This window comes from Emydura macquarii, unplaced genomic scaffold (assembly GCF_026122565.2).
Source record: "Emydura macquarii macquarii isolate MOO-44397 ecotype Brisbane River unplaced genomic scaffold, CSIRO-AGI_Emac_v2 contig_1253, whole genome shotgun sequence".
Classification (NCBI taxonomy): domain Eukaryota; kingdom Metazoa; phylum Chordata; order Testudines; family Chelidae; genus Emydura; species Emydura macquarii.
The window spans coordinates 18,527,228-18,540,913 of record NW_027131390.1 but is presented as its reverse complement, the minus strand read 5'-3'; the positions used below and the strand labels follow the sequence as shown (position 1 = coordinate 18,540,913).

General features: G+C 42.3%; 1 protein-coding gene across 1 annotated transcript in view; it reads right to left on the bottom strand.

The window, feature by feature from the left end:
* Positions 1-9,135, bottom strand: part of NEXMIF (neurite extension and migration factor) — a 51,406-nt gene extending 42,271 nt beyond the window's left edge. The window contains 1 exon segment of the mRNA XM_067549719.1: positions 9,065-9,135. The gene's annotated coding sequence lies outside the window, so the exon portion shown is untranslated.
* Between the last annotated feature and the right edge of the window lie 4,551 nt (positions 9,136-13,686).

Genomic DNA, 13,686 nt, shown 5'->3' with positions numbered 1-13,686 from the left:
TTCTGCAGTTGCGAAAACTGGTTGAATTTGATTAAACCTTTGGAATCCTTCCAATATTTCCACTTATTCCATCTGTAGAAACACTCTACTGGCACTTGGCACATTTATAGCATTAACTGCCTTCTAAATCAGCAGCAGTTCTGCCTAATAATTTGGCATTTGCACATGCCTTGTAAATTACAAATGTTGCATCCTTGGGTATGAGGCGTTTTCCCCCCAAAAAACCCATTAGCTGTCTGCAGAAATTCTGGAGGAAGAAAATGTCTCTTTGTGAGATTGTCTTTTGCCAAAACAAACAAACAAACAAAAAAAAGCATAAAGTGGGTATGAAATTAACTCTACATCTCATGTCGGGGAAGTAGAGTGCAACCCAATGAGACCAGCTGGCAGCATATTGCCATGAGGCCCTCTTTTCTGCTTTGAAGCTTGTTAGCTTACATTATTCAATTCAGAATCAAGGGCTAGTATTTAAGCTGTAATGTTTCAGGGCTGCAGGAGGTGTTGTATGACAGAGAAGCTGCCCTTCCACTGGCCATGCTCATGGGATAATTAAAATTCAGAAAATGAAAGATCTGTTTGCTTTGATGCTATTGCCTCCCCAAACCAGAGAGGCCAGGCTTGGAATGACCAGCAGGTCCAGATCAAGTCACAGAACAGGAGGAAGCTGGTCAGCAATATCGACCGTGGTTTGTTTGTTCCTCAAGCATGAATGAGGAGCCAGAGTGGGTCGATAGCTGTAGCCTTCCTATTTCTGTCTGTCTAAGTAATCTCTCCTCTCTCATATAATCAAACTGTTGGGACAAAAATCACCTTCCTCCCACAGCTCTCTGAGAATGTCATACTGCTTTCAAACTCCTGCCTGGCATCCTATCTCTAGTCGCATCCAGTTCAAACTCCTTGTGTGACTGATGGATTCTGTCAGGACAGAAATGATGTGTTCTAGAAAACGTGCATCACCACCAACAAATGCAAGGACATTCAACAAATTAAGTGCCAGCTCATGCCCTCCTGCAGGAAGGCTCTGCAGAGCTTCTCCCCTGTCAGCCTATGAGATTTTATTTACTCTTGGCATCCTACGCTCTGGCCCTTTCTCCCCAATGCTGTGTTGTCTCAGTACTTTTTTATTTTCAACCATTTTCAAGGAACTCTTCTCCTGCACCCTACTTCTACAATATGTCCTCTCCATTTCTATATCTACTCTGAGGAAAACATATTGTTACAAATCTAGGGTCACCTAAGGACTTCATCGCTGTCACTATGCTGCACATTATGATCAGCTAGAATGTGACAGCAACACGGGAGAAAGAACTCAGATCTTTGTGCTCTAAAAGCACAGGTCATTGTTGCCTGAGCTGAAAAATATCTCTGTTAGCTCACCTCTTTGCAGTAGAAAGCCTATGACACACACCTGAACCACTGTGATTCCATCCAGCAGGAAGCAGTGACACACACTAGCAAATTGTTATTATTTTTTAAAGTAGTGACTTAATTACTTAGATTAGGTCTCCTGTTCCATCATTTATAAAATTACCTGGAGTTTTTCTATTCCTCTTTTATCTTGTTTTTTCCCTTCTTTTGTTGCCTTTTCTTTTATTATTTTGTGCTTATTTTAAAAAAAATATGGACAGTTATCTAGGGCTGTGATTTACTTCCAGCCAAACTCCTAACTGCAAAAATTGGCCATCAGCCTTTTAATAAACCAGAATCCATCATCTCTCTCATGACCACGTGCTCACTTTTTGTATGTGTAGTAAGGTCTATAAACCATGCATGTCCCAAGCCCCACCACCTACAAATACAGTGTGGGTAAGGTTCTCTGCTGTGCCAACAAGGGTACATCTACAGTGCAATCAGAGGGTACCACTGCAGCTGTACCTGAGCTGGTTTTCATTCAGCTAGCTTACATAGCAGAGCAGTGAAGCCACAGAAGCACAGGCTTCAACACAGACTATATAAGCCTGCCCAGAACCCTGGGTAATTACTCAGGCAGTTCACCTACACTAACGCTCGCACTTCATTGCTCCAGTACCTGAACTAGATCAGATGTGTTTATATAAGCTGCAATCACACCTGTAATGGTAGTGGAGCCATAGCCTAGGAGATGCAGTGCAGAATGCACAGCCCAGAGGGAGATAGGCTAACATGCCTTTAAACCACCTTTGCACCTTTCTGACCCAGCCTGGACTGCTTCAGGGGACAGGAGAGCCCCACATAGTGCCCCAGAGCTGTTTAAGTTAAGTTATAGCAGCCTCCCTGAATTGCCCTTTGTGCCACAATGCCCCCTCCCTGAATCTTTGCAGCACTGCATGCTGAGTCCCTGCCCCTCCTCCCCCTAGCCATGCCCCCTACACCAGGGCTTGCACGGATATCCCTAGAGGGCAGCCTTACAGCTTCCTTCCACAGTTCCTATGCCAGCTGAACTCTCCCCATCCCCAGTGAAGCCAGGACTTTTAAGACCTCCCTGCACTACTCCCGCCCTTTTATCTGGCATAAAGGGGCCAGAGGGGGGATGAGGATCTCACCTTATGTGCCTTATGGTATACACCGTGTACTGAAATGGTTGTGAGAGAGTGTAACATGACCTGATCTCTATATTTTTATAAACAGGGCTCTAAGAGTATAATAGGCAACAGCCTTTGTTGTCCCTCGGGATCATCTTCTTCCATATCTTGTATGGGAAACAGACATGTCTCACAACTACATAGCTATACTCACTTGATGAAAATGTCTGCTCCCTCACAAAAAAATCTATCTGCAGCCAGCAGTCAGTGATGCATACTAGATGGCTGCCTGTTCAATATGGGAGCAAAAGGGCAAATGAATCACATTACACTCCATGAATAAAGACAGAATCTTAATGCAACAGCTACTTAATGATTTCATTTTCAATACACTAGACAGTTTGGCCTCATTTTCTAAAGCACCGAGCACCCACAACTTCCACTGAAGCGAATAGGAAGTGCAGGTTCTCAGCACCTCTGGGAACCAGAACGCTTGTGAAAGTTCTCAAACCTGAAAAAAAAAAAAAAAAAAAAAAAAAAAAAAAAAGAACACTCCTCCCCCACCCCCAAAATTAAGATCATATACTAGAGATGAGCCTGAATTTCAGATCCAGATCTGCATTTGAACTATCTTGCAGTTCTGGGGCATTCTAACTTGGGATTCTGGTTCAGGTGCATCTCCAGTAACACAGAAATTGCACTTTGCAGAATCCCCTGAATCAGTCTTCTACTTCATTTGGAAGCAAAGAAGATGCTGTGCCAAATTCTGCGCTCAGTCATATCTGTGCAAACCAACTGATGTGTAACTGAGGGCAGAATTTGGCCCCCTGTGTTCTTAGCAAACAAACAAGAAAGGACCAACCACACACACTGTGAGGGAGGAATGGGAGAACAAATATGCACCAGTCAGGCAGGACCTAGTTAACACATAAACACCGTGGTGATAGGTTGCCGTGGAGAGACCAGGGTTAGACAATGTGGTGGTTTGCTTTCCAAACCAAAACCCAACCATTTCGGAAAGAACGCCTCTTAAGATATAAATACCCTAAAAATTACATTTTTGTTAGTTTTTTAAAATGTTCCCCATTCTAAGGCAGATCGGCAACCTCTCCCACACAAAAGCTACAGTCTATGTCCTGTGCTGGGCAACCCTTCAAACCAACCAATTGATTATTATTTATTTATTCGTGTTGCCATAGTGCCCAGGAGTCCCACTCATAGCTAAGGCCCTCATTGCACTAGGCTCTGTACAAACAGAACAAAAAGACAGTGCCTTCTGCACAGAGCTTACAGTCAAAGTACAAGACTAGCGACAACAGATGGACAGACAGAAAGAAAGACAGATGGAATATCACAAGGCAATAATGTGAAAAATATTGGTCAACATGATAGGCAGTGGTCTCAGTAGATCAGCAGCCTAATCGCTGTCAAGGTTTTTGTAGGCATGGTGGCAAAGTAGGGTTTTAAAGAAGGATTTGAAGGATAATGAGGCAGCGTTGCAGAGGTTTATGGGGAGCTCCTCCCAAACAGGAGGGGAAGCACGAGAGAAAGCACAAAGGTCCATATTTGAAAACAGAACAAGTGGGCAATGGAGACTGGCATCATAGGCTGATCAGAGGTGGGAGCAGGCATCTCCACGGTGAATGAGAGATGATAGGTAGAGTGGGGATAGGCTGTGGAGAGCACTGAAAGTGAAGACAGGCAGCTTATGTTTGATGTGAGAGAGACGGGGGAAGGACAGTGAAGGGTCGCAAAGAGATGGGTGACGTGGTCAAAGTCATGGGCTAGGAAAACGAGCATTGCAGCATCATTCTGAATGGATATGAGTGGGGCAAGATTACATTTATCAAGGCCAGAGAAAAGGATGTTGAAGCAATGGAGATGTGAGATGATGTGAGGTAACAAGATCCTGGATGAGAGTTGTGTGTGTGTGTGGGTGGATAGGAAAAGCAGTATCTTAGAGATGTTATGCAGAAAGAATCTGCAAGATTTAGACCTAGCCTGGACATAGGGATCTAGAAGGAAGTTCGAGTCAAAGACGACACCCAGGTTAAGGACTTGAGTAACAGACAGGGTGGTGGTATTGTGATTGTACTGTGATCATTGTTATTGAGAAAGGCAGTAATGGGAAGGACTTGGGGGCGGAGATTAAGAGCTCTGTTTTGGCCGTGTTGAGTTTGGGCTTCTTTAGGAGTGTGGATAAGGAGTGTTGCAATGCTGCTCTTTCTGATGAATTAGCACCATTCTTCTCAGTCAGCAGGAAACCCACCTTGTCAATATTCCTATTTTTATTTGAAAAATAACTAATGGGATAAACCCTCAAAACAAAATCAGCCTCTTGTGTGTCAAAAGAAGTCAGATGCAAGTATTTATTGCCAACGCTTCTCCCCTCACCTTAAGGGGCTGATTAATTTGATCCCTTATGGCATCTATCATCTCATATCCCATAGTATTTTTTTCCTGCTAGAACTGCCCTTATTTTCACCCATCAAGAAAATATGTACAGACACAAACCAATTCACAACTTGGAGTAATTGTTTGAGAAACAAATAGCAGTTTCACCGGAGTCTTAACAAATATATCACGAATTGATGCTTCTCATCTCTTCATTGTCTTTCTGCAAGAATCAGCTGGTATCAGTGTTCTCTGCCTCTGTGCATTGACACTGTAAGTGGAACTTGTCATCCCTCCCATCTGTAACAGACTGTTTGGGAGGCAGCAGCCACTTACACTGTAACAATCAGAGGCCCTTGCTACGCTGGAGACTTTCAAAAGAAACAGAGCGTAAGCCAGAGAGGAGTATTCTGCTGGTACGTGCATCAGAGCCTTCTCATTTATATATGTATGCTGCTCCGAAAATAAAGCCCTAAGCTGAGGTTTGCAGTGTATAAACGTCTCTTCTGTTTAAAACAACTGTTGAATTTTAATCAGAACTTAAAAACCAAAATCACAACCCTGGCTGATGCAATACATTCCATGAAAATGTTTTTAAGTGCTGCCATGTTTCCATTTCTGTAGGGATTTTTAGTTTTTACTGTTTGGTAGGGTTTTTAAATTAGACTGTTTGGACTGGCTTTAAACTTTTTGCATTCAGAGTTCAGCTGCAAGATTTTAGCCCTGTGTATAAACATGAGACCCTCTCAGGGTGGAGAGTCAGTGATCTTCATTTTAAGAAAAAGTTTGAAATGTGCTTGCCTATGAAATGGCTAGAGCTAATACCACATGACTGAAATCACCCCCATATGGAAGGGACACAATATATCCATCACAAGGCTGGAAATTTACAAGGAATATCAAAAACTGAGTCAGGCAAAACTTTACATTTCTCAAACCTTACTGAACAACACACAAATAATAATGCACAAATTTAGAGAGCGGAATCAAAAATCATTGAAGCAATTAGGGGATGATTTTTAAGACAGTTACAGAGGGTAATAAAGGTATAAAGTAAACTAGCCAGTGTTGCTAAGAAAGGCTGTGAAAGCAAATTATTTTTGGCGTGTTGTGTGTGAGAGAGAGAGAATGAGAGAAAGAAAATGTATAGGTAGGTTATTGATTTTGATCCACACTCCTGCAACTTTACACAATAACAGGTGTGTAATTCAGTTTTTAATTTGATTCTGCATCAAGCACTTGTGGTCTTAGCATTGCTAATGTTATTTTTTCTTTAACATACAGCTGTTAATTGTAGCTATTTGGTCTTTCAATAGGGTTAGGCTCTTTTCCGGTGGGCTGAGCTCTCAGCTCTTCCTGTCAGAAAAGAAGCATCTCCACCATTACTTAAACTGGCAATTTGTTCTTGGATCCAATCATTCCACAACAAGTGGCTAGGATGCAACTTTCTCCTTTCAGTGCTGCAAAAGAGTGGAGGAGGGAAAACCAGTTCTTAAGCAGAACCTAAGAACCGAAAATGGCCCTGGACCTGGTTATGCACAAGACCATCTCTCATCATCTCCCCATCAAAGTAGTTAACATCAGCAAAATACTTGTTGCCAGAGCCTATATCTGGACTCTTGTCACAGCAGGGCTTTCTCAGAAGAGAGAACTCTTATCAACTCCTCAGTCTGGTGGCCATCAGGGCACAATGCAACATGCATTTCTTCCGCTTAGGGTTCATGTTAGTACGGTATTTTGTTCCAGATTCATGCTTTGGCAAATGGCATCTCTAATTTGACTCTCTGTAACTGCAGTGCTTTACTATCACAGCCACAGGAACTAGAGAGAAGAAAAATACCAAAGGATCTGGTTGCAGGCATCAGTGCTTTGCTAGTGCCCTTGTCTTGTCCAGTTGGCATCACTGCAGAAAATAGAAATTGCAAGCAGAGGCCAAATGGCAATGAGTCAGCCAGGCAGAAAGGCAGAGAACAAAATGAATGGAAAGGCAATAAACCTGCAATATTTCACCATCTGTACTGAGTTTCTAGATAACCTCAATCTATGAGTGTTATAGGTGCCCTGTAACTCATTGGAGCTGTAATTACAGTACATTAATGACATCACCAATGAAGAGAAACAGCAAAGTGAATGCTCTTTCTCTCCACTGTGGTGAAACCATCATGACAGAGGGGTGGTGTAACTAGCACTCTGGCCTCTTTGTGGATTCTTAAACCCTTCAGATTTTCCTGCAGTTATCAAAGAACTTCCCAGTGAGCAAAGAAAAGGTTCCCAGTGGTTTACCAGCTTTCCCCAAGGAAACAGGAGAAAGGGAAGTCAAGAGACATTCCCAGGCAGTGATAGAGGCCCTGATTCAGAAAAGGCACTTAAGCACAGGCCTAAATGCTTTCCTGCACAGGGACCATATTTGTGAAATACCTGGGGATGACGGAACACAATAACACAGAGGTCCCAGAGCTGTGAAGTAAAAAACATGTGGTATGTTATTCAATTAATGAAATGTAAAAAAGTACACACACACACACACACACACACACACACACACACACACACACACACACACACACACACACACACAGAGAGAGAGAGAGAGAGAGAGAGAGAGAGAGAGAGAAGTATTCCTCGGAATCAGAGACGAGAAAGTTTAAAAGCCGGGAAGGAGATTTCTCTGCTTCCCTTTCACACACACACAGTGCAATACTTCTTTTCAGGGAGATAGCAGGGGAGGCCCTATTACTCAGGATATTTAAAACTAGATTGGGAAAACTCTAGAAAAATGCACAATAGGGAACAACCTCTCACTTGACTACCCAGGGAATGAACTCACTAGGTACCCTAATGGGCCACATTTTAAAAAACATCCTCTAACTTTGCACTCACAAATTAAATGATTTAGACATCTAACTAGCTAGCTGTACCCAAAATTAGGTAGATAGCCACAGCCAATCTTCTGCACCATCAGTGCAGCAGCTGCAGGAGGTGCCAAGCATACATTCGTACAAAATACAACCACTTATTGCAGAAATAACAATGAAAAAAAGCTGAGTCTCTATTAGCAACATAGAAAGCTCAGGCAGCCAATTAGAACAGAGCTTTTTAATGAGCTATAAAAACAAGACTTTTATATTGAGATACATGCCACAGATGGCATACCAGATGAGGATTAATTCACGAATCATGTTTCTTAAATGATATGGTCTACCTTTCCAGTTCCGTATTTTCCTTTTCTGACTTGAAGCGAGGATTTAAGTTCCCCGCCCAGCAATGAATTTTTCATGAACAAGTATTACAAAAATAGTAGTAATGAATCACAAAACCCAAATACATATAGCAAAATTTTCAACATGAACAACTGTGCATCCTATCTACCTATGAATAGGTATGTGAGGAAATATAGATATTTGCATGCTCATATCTTGTGCCACCTTTGAAAATTTGTTCTTTAACATTTCAAGCCTACTAAACCTAAATAATGCTTTCTAGCAACTTTATTTCAGACAGGATCCTGATGTACAGAGGCAGAGATTTTTCCCTTCACGGGGAAAGGAAAGCTCAGTATAAATAAGTCTCCTAAGATATACATTTGCAGTTAGATGGAACTCTATTCTGATGCATACTGCAGGTTGGTCCCTTCTCTATCCTTTATCTCTTTGCCTTTGGAAGCATTTTTGGAAGACCCAGTGACATCTGATAATTAAATATGCTAATCTCTCACTGATGAAGTGAGAAAGACATTCATTTTTAGGTTCCTCCATTAATAAATTTACCCAAACCCCCAACAATGGAAGATTTCAGAATAGGGAGTCAAAACATTCCACCCGATGCAAATAAAATGTTAATGATCAGTTTGCAACTTGGACATGGGACAAGGCTATGTAAATGAAAAAACACCACACAACAGAACTGTATACCAAAAAGAGAAGGTTCAACGCTCTGAAGTACTCCCTCCTTGTAAAGGTTTCCTCAATTAAGGCAAGGTTATGCTATCCATATAAACCACATCATCATGTTTCTCATGAGAATGGTTGTTTCCCACTCACTCATCCATCTTAGCTCTACACACAAGCTAAGTTGCTTCATTGCTCAGCACCAAGGGTTTAGCCTGTATTCTAGACCTCATGTTAGAATGAGGAGAGAGAAGGAATAGAAGATAAAAAAGTGTCACTTACCCTTAAATTATTTCAACACCATCCCGCTTTCCCTGTTTTGTTTATGATGTGGGCCTCCCTTTTGGTTACTTTTTCCAGATTTGGTCTTTGGGTAGGTGAAGAGGAGAGTGGAAGAGTTTTACACTTGAGGATGAAGGAGACTGTAAAACAAAGACATGATTTAGTGCAGAATAGTCCTCTGTGTACATACACGTCATATTAAATTAAATTAGGGACACCTACATCAATTCTTCCTACTGTTTTTATGCACACATACAAATATCACATGAATCAAGGAGAATGCAGTCGTCAGTTATTTGGAGGGAGGGAGGGAAGGATGATTTGTAAAAAAACAAATCAAAACAACGCCCCCCCAGTTCTTAAAATGCCAGCAAAAGCAGCAGCAAAAAGAAAGCTTCTGCTGCTTTTTAGAAAGATGCCAACCAGTGCACCATCTCTAGACAGGTATAGAGATGTACTCCACCACGTGTAGAGGAGATAGTAGGATGAGGTGCACTGGTCTTCCGCACCTCATGTTGGACAATTTATTAAGCAGCATGGGTGGCAGAAGAAACGATGAAGGCATTTTTGCTGAACAAAGATAGTGGCACAAAAGGGGCCATGCTGAGAGAGCAAAAGGAAAATTAAGAGCTGAAGAGACGAAGCAAAAAAAAAAAAAGATGAACAGAAAGGAACTGCTGGACACTAAGCTAATGCTTGGAAGCCCAATGCAAGTACAAACCAATCTGTCTCAAAAGGCTTTCATAAACTCTATTCAGTGAGCAAAGGTAGGTGTGGAAAACTGCTCAAGTCAGGCCAAAGGGCAGGAAATTCTGGAACCTTTATTTCAGCTCTTCTCCTGCCCTCCAGCAAATGGACAAAGGGTTCTTCCACACAGCATTCAAATGTCAACAGGCATCAAATGCAAGCATTCATCCAAATCTTGTTGCAACAAAAGGCTGCATATCGTGGAGCAAAATTAACTATGGACAACATTTTGGGCTCCACAAGTACCCCCAAAGCTACCATTTATGTCACACCATCTGCTTTAACTGCAGAATCTCTTACAAGTAATTATTTCCCCCAAATATACACAGGCCCATGCATCTATTTACGCGCACACAGGCAGACAAATACAAAAGCTATAAGGAGCCACAGGGCGAATGGCCACTGTACAAATAAAGGTGAGGTTTTGCGGGCCTTCCACAACAATATATTTTTTGATGTACGATAGAAGATTTATTTTTACACCTCCACCCTTGTCTCCATGCTTGGCTCACACCTCAGCTCTTAAGGCAACATACTGACCAGAAGAAATGTCTTCAGCTATATCCTTGGCATTGATCTTCAGCAACCATGATTTATTTTTCTACCGTGCAGTTTTAGATCCTTAAACTATAACTTTATTTTTTAGATAGTTGAAAGAAGAATGGAGAGGCGAAAGTGTTGATTTCAATGTTATTTTTTGTCACTAAAACTGTCCAACCTTTTGTATACCATTAAAATCTATAAAACACGCACAGAGTTGTTTCTTCCCCAACCTCATGATTAATATACATAGCACTAACAACAAAACAACTACAACAAATCTTTACAAAAGTTCTTGGCAGGTGCTAAGTTAGGTTGGAAGGTACGAGAGGTAGGGATGGTCTTTATTTGCCCTGTGCCCTTATTTATTTACTGAGGACACCATAAGTAATTGTATATATCATAAATTTTAAACAGTGCTCACAATAGCTAAAGGTTGCATAGCACTTTTCAAAGCTTGGAAGCTTTCCATTCCCACTTGGTAGAATGGATAAGCTCAAGCACAACTGAAGAACTTTAAATGTTTCACCCAAGATCACTGGCAGAGTTGAGAATAAGTCCCAGGCCTCCTTACCCTTTACCCAGTGCCTTATCCGCTGGAACTCACTGCCACATTACTGCTTTTAAACAGAAGTGTTACTAGTATCATAAGGAATACAGACTCACTGCAAGTGATCATTTTTAGTGCAGAACACCACTTTAAATACTTTGGTAGTGTCTTACTGCCCCTATAAATGGAAATGCTTGCATGGCTTCAGTCTCACTCATTTTCCTAGTGAGATTTTTAGCTCCCCCATTACAATATGAAATAGCTGTCAGAAGCAGCGGGACTGAGGGTGTGCAACCATCTACAGACAATTCAGGGAACCTGACCACCAGCTCAGAATCACTTCCAGATTTGGGGTCATTGCTCCTGCGCCCAAGTTATTAGATAAAAAGTAAACTTAAAAAAGTAGGTAACTTGAATTACTCCTGGAGAGCAGAAAACTGAAGCTATTATTTCCAACATGTTATTAATGTGCGTAGGTGTTTATATGTGAATACACGTTTGGAGAGATGTCCTCTTAAAAAGAATTCAGGAAAAAGCAGCACACAGTCTCTGTTCTACCCCTATGAATTTCTACAGAGGCCATTGTTAGCATGTCACTCATGTTACTGATTGCAGATCATCCGAGGGGTCATTTGATGGGTCATGTTTGTGGCTTTAGATTAATCCAATGGACCAATGGGATGAACGGAGCCAGTGGAGCAGCTGGACTCAGCAGAAAAGCCCCCATGGGAACTAAAGAATGTATTTTTGGTATCTGCTATTTTAAATGAAAGGTCAGAGACCAGACTCCTAAGTGAGGGTTGATTTGTAGGAGACAGAGTTAAGAAAGCTGTTGTGATGACTGGAGTTGGTGGCAGAATAGGCCAGATGGAGAGATGGATCTGATATATCTGAAACCCAAGGCACAAATGACCCTGGTAAAATGAACATCAGAAGATTAAGTACTATGACTTGAATCCAGACACTCAATTAACAACATTCCTGTGCCCTGAGGATACCCATCCTCCCCCAAAGATTCATCTCGCTCTCATAATATTACATGTTTGGAAACTGGTTATCTTCGGGGATTGGTAACAGGATACAGTCATTCACCATGAGATGGTTCATCTGCGTCCAGCCTAGGTCAGCAGTGATATGACCTACTGGCTGTTCAGCGATGTATGTGAAGGGGGCTAGTGGTCTCAGTCCTGTTCTAGTGGATAGGTTTCCAAACAACAATACACAATGGAGAGGCTAAGGACTGAATGGGCCACGAAGATGCAAATCTCCTCCCACTCGTAGTAAAAAACAATGGGGGCACACAGGCAGGGCAGACTGGAAGCTGTTGGGGGCGTCTAATTGTTCTGTGTTTGGGCATCACTAGCACAATGGGGTGTTGGTCCACGACTAGGGCTCTTAGGTGCTACCACAATACAAATTAAATAAATAAATGGACAACATGGGGGGCATCTGCACTGTCGACGTCTGTGCCAGATCTAGCTTGCAGCTGAATAAAGGATTCCAAGTCTCCTGTCAGTTCAGTACCTTTCACCAACACTAAATTCGTTGTGAAATTGTTTAGGGTGGGATTCTCAAAGGAATCTAAAGGAATTAGCACATGACCAAATCCCACTGGATTTTAATGGGCATGTGTACATAAATCTCCCAAGATCTGTCTGCCCTGCAATCGGAGGTATGGCTGCAGCACCGGTAGACATCAGTAGCTTTAATCTAGCTAGCTTAGGTACCCACAGCAATGAAACCACAGCAGCATGGGCTTCCTAGCAGGCTGTACAAGCCTGGCTGGGACCCTAGGTGCTTACTGAGGGTGGCTAGCCCGCACTGACATCTGTGCCAGTGCAGAGCTCCACCGCTATTGGTCCAGATGGTACATGAACACATGCTGCAGTCACACCCCCACCTCGACTCAAGCAGTGTAGCCAGACCCTGAAGCTCCTTGGAAAGTCACAACCTTCAAGCCTCACGATCTAGTTTCACTTCCAGTGCACATCAAAGCAGCATTTGTAAGAGAGTTCCCCTAACTCGCTTGTTACAACAGCAACAAGCAGGAAAACATCCATTACAAACAAGCACTTTGGACAATTCTTTTACGACCTTAGCTGCAATCCAACATATAGGCCCCATTATGAAAGTGCTATTTTATCGCAGTGCCACTCTACAGAGAGAAGGTACAAATAAAGTCCTTCAAGGGAAATTGGGGGAGGTTATTTTTGTTGTTGCTGCCTTTGTTATTTGAGTAGAATAGCAGGTTTTGTTGGCCTTTTCAGCAGGCTGACAGGCCTCATGGCAGGGACAGCTTCACAGGTTTGGCACTGTGCACTCCAGTTTGAAAAGAAGAGCCAGCTAAAATAAATCTAACCTTCCAATGTCTGTTTCTGTGCCTCTGTGCTAACACTCCTCCCCGCAAAAATCGGTGTGCCTGAAAGAGCTTCCCAGAGGTTTGTTGCGCTTTCCCTTGTCATGTGCTCATTACAGCATGTTTATGAAGGCTAGGGCCAGAAAGGGTCTTGGGAGTTGCAGTCCCAATGCCAACCTCCAAGCAGCTAATTACGAAACATGATGAAATGACAGAAAAAGAATCTAGCTTCATCAGTGCATATCTCTGTTTATATCCAGACAGAGATGCAGACACGGACCTTCAGATAGATGGGTGATAGCTACAATATAGACTAGAGAATGGGTATGATAGGCACGCAGACACAAGGAATGTGTTTGCATGTATAGTAACATATTTTTTACAACAAGATATGCCAAAAACTTGGGATGGACTTTATCTTGTACACTC